Source organism: Trachymyrmex septentrionalis, unplaced genomic scaffold (assembly GCF_001594115.1).
Source record: "Trachymyrmex septentrionalis isolate Tsep2-gDNA-1 unplaced genomic scaffold, Tsep1.0 scaffold24, whole genome shotgun sequence".
Lineage (NCBI taxonomy): Eukaryota > Metazoa > Arthropoda > Insecta > Hymenoptera > Formicidae > Trachymyrmex > Trachymyrmex septentrionalis.
In genome coordinates, this window is record NW_017305397.1 from 1,599,591 (window position 1) to 1,603,618 (window position 4,028).

Consider the following 4,028-nt stretch of genomic DNA (forward strand, 5'->3'; position numbering starts at 1 on the left):
CTCTCTCTCTCTCTCTCTCTCTCTCTCTCTCTCTCTCCCGCCTTTCCCCTATCCTCTGAACCGTCAGACCAACATCGTCTCTCTGCCTCCTTGTCCTCCTTCTCCCTTCTCGATCCACTCTTCTCCCTCGTCTCGGTGGCGAGCACTCCCTCGCTAACCTACCGTACACTTTTGTATGTTTAAATTGGGTTGCGTTCTACACTCGCGCTTGGAGCGTTAACCGAATCCTTAATTACTATTCTGATTGCGTTTTACCGGGCTCTCCCGATATCTCCCGGGGTCTCCTCGGGGCCCACCCACCTCCCCCCCCCATCCCCTTCCTATCGCTCTAATATCGCGGGCTGTTCCATGAGAATTTTCGCGAGAATGTCCACGGTGTCGTGAAACCACCCTCGAGGAACTTGGCTCACCCCCTCGTTTAATTCTCTCATAATCATGCAAGTTGCGCGGAAACCTTGCTCGCGGAAACTATGCGGGAGACTAAGACCTGGTCAGCTGGGAGTCCTCTTAGTTTTCTCATGATATAAGAATACAAAGTGTTTCGTTGCGCATAACGGTGGTCAAATATATAATTTTGGGGCAATGTTCTTAGGATGCGTAATGCTACAAATGCTTCGAAGATGTTTTTCACTTGTCAATTTGATAAATTCTTTCCTCTGCTTGGTCAATCAAGGGTTGAAAACATTTGTAGCGAGACTTTGACCGCATCATTGATGATACATTTCTAATAGCGGACCTACATTGGCTTATAACATATTGGCTAACTTTTTTCATCGACTGCGGATCCGAGAAGCGAACATTCTTGCATCATGAGTTTTCTATCGTTTTAAGTCAAGTACTCGTTCGATTCACTCGCGAGTGGAAATCGCGCGAATCAAGTGTCCGATGTCGCGACGTGTGAGACAAGAACCGATTGCACGAGAATTAAATGAACAATTATAAATCGACCGGTCAGCCCGCAATGCTGTTCCTGCTTCGTTACGGCCGTAATTATATAATCGTTTTCCACGAAATGGTACACGGATACGTGACGACGAATATTGCGTGACGTACGGATGTTGCGTGAACGCGTTCGCCACGATTGGTTTTGCCGATTGGAAAATATACGGCGATTTATGATTGACCTTCGGAAAGCCGAAAGACGTGATGCTATACGCTGCCCTTTCCGCCGCCATTCTTCATTTCCCGGTTTTAGAATAAATCGCATTCCGTTAGGAACGGGACGGGTGCGAGGGATATTCGTGCGTGATAAATCACAATTTGTTGCGCACATGTAAATCGCAATTTTACAATTTACATGTGTAATGTAACAAATTTAAATGACTTAACTCAAGCAGCGCGATTCGCCTTCGGTACGCATTGCTCTGGGTAACCGCGAACGTATCATTACACGAAGTTACAACCTCGCAATTAGCTAGCAGCTTCTAGGTAATCCGGCGCTGCTTCCGTTGGTTATTCCACGTGGCGGTTTTGTCTAATTCTATATTATACGTCGATTAACGTTGCTCCCTTTATACGAAGCATTGCCATTCATTGTTTCGCCGTTACGTTAACCCCTTTCTAAAAGGAATGTCGAAAAAACGCGTAGTGGCACCTAGCGGAATAAAGAAACAAAAAAAAAACATTCAGCTAAAATATAATCCGCGAATTAATCTTGACGAAGATCTAGATTTCCTTGATTTTGCGGAAACTAATTGTATACCTACACGCGGTCGCGCCGCAACACAAAACTACAAAACTCGGTAGTTCAAGTTTCCCGGCGCGACGGGGAAAGAAGGAAAAAAGAGAGGAAAACTTCTTCCGACGCGTCCACAGACGCGATGACGATCGTCGATACGATCGATCTCGATGATTTTCTCCGTTCTCCTCTTTGTGTGTGTCGTGAATTTCCGCCGAAATTCTGCGTTCCGCGTCGGACGTGAGTAAACGTGACGAACGACGTAAGCACCGGAAATGCGTAAAATAACATGCATAATAACTGACTAAGAACAATGATCATGGGTGTAGTCAGGATTTTTTTAAGCGAGGGAAACTAAATTAGAGTTTGATATTTTTAAACTCGGAGAATGGAGGAAGAGTAATTGAGTGGACTCGTTTTATGTTTTATATTATTCTTTTTAATTAATTTATACTATTATTTTTAATTAATTGCTTGTAAATTATAAAATCACATATTAATTTACTAATTTACTTTAATTTTCTCTCTTAAAATTGTAAACTGATTCTTTGAACTAAAAACTTAAATTTACACGTTCGACACTAGCCGTCTTGATTCTCAGAAAATCTTTCTATAACTTCTTCCATTTCCTTCTTCTTTTCTAAAATTAATTTCTTCTGAATACTCATTAAGTATTGTCTTAAATGTAATTTTTGTAAATGTGTAACATATATAAATATAAATAAGGATTCTCAATCTTAAACGATATAAATAAAAATTCAAATAAGGCTAATTTCGTTTTTTTTCGAAGTCGAAATAAATAAAGATAACCATCAACACCTGAGTATTAATCTGCATCTCCTATTTCTTCGCTTTTACATCAACGTATGATTCTCGTTAGCCTTATTTAAATTTTTATTTTATTACGTAATTATTTCTATTCTTCTTTAGGAATTGGAGACCGAGGCCCCCTGTAGGGTTACGCTTATTAATAATGATATACTCGTATGTTTTCATCAATTTCATATCCATGATGTAAGAAGGCCGAGTGAACTAATTTCAAAAATGTGCAATCGTTCAAAATAGTGACGACATTCAATCAGAAATTTGTTCCAAATTTTATAAACTAATATTTATTATTATTAATCTCAAATGCTTCTTTTTATTACACCGTTACAATTTAGTTGTATCTAAAAATTACAATGAAATTATGATATTATATTTAAAAAGTATTTGAGAGATTACAATAATAATATTAGGTTAAGTAAAAAGTCATCGCGTATTTTTTAGCTTAAAGTTGTATATACAATATCTTCGTCAATAATGAATGAAATTCAAATTTAAAAAAAGGGTTTTCAAGCTTGAAATCTCTACTTTTAAAAGCTTATCACATTTTTTAAGTTTATATGAGTTTGATAATTTTTACATACCAAAAACTACGAGCTGAAAAAGACGAAAAATTTTCTTCTCACTTTGTGAATTTGTAACGTGTCCAAAACGAATTTGAGAAAATTTTCGATTACCTATCGTGAAAGCTTGATACTTTCCCTACAAAATCGTTTTTTTTTAATATTCCTACGACTTTTGATTACTGAGTTATCGCGGATTAAATAAAAGAATTATTTTGACTTTAATTGCTCATAACTCCATTAAAAATTGTCGTATCGTATAATTTAAAAAAGAGATTTTTAAAGCTGAAACTTTACTCTATCAAGATATATTTATATTGTTGGTAAGAAAGTAATTGCGGTTTTTACTGATAGATGTGTTTTAAAAAAACGCGATGACTTTTTACTTAACCTAATATAAACAAATACACAGATATGTAAATGTCCAGACGTAGGTGCATGTTTGATCACTGGGACGTTTACCTTAATTGTTAGAGAAATTTACCACTAATCAGAAATTCGTTCTAAATTATACTCAGCTGTCATAACGCGGAACGTTACACTCGGTCTATTTACATCGTGGTAACATCGAGGATAACTCAGCAGACAAGCGGACTACATCGTACGATGGTTTTTACGTGATCGTGTAACCGCCGCCATCGTCGGCACGCCTTTTTTCTTCCCGTATGACTCATGATGATCGCGTGTGTACGTAAGTGCGTGTACAAAGGAACGTCGCTTACCGTAGGTCAAGTACGTTGATATTGACTGCGATCAACAGCCAAGCGTAACCATCGATTGGAACAAACGGAAAGCGACACGATTCGAGCTTAGAAGAGAAATGTAACGGCGTCCGTGAAACTGGAATAAGTCGCAAATGTTAGAAAGTAGCGTATTTTGTTTCATATATACGTCGTGTCGCTCTATACGAGATATCTGTGAAAGACTCTGCATATATATATATATATATATATATATATATA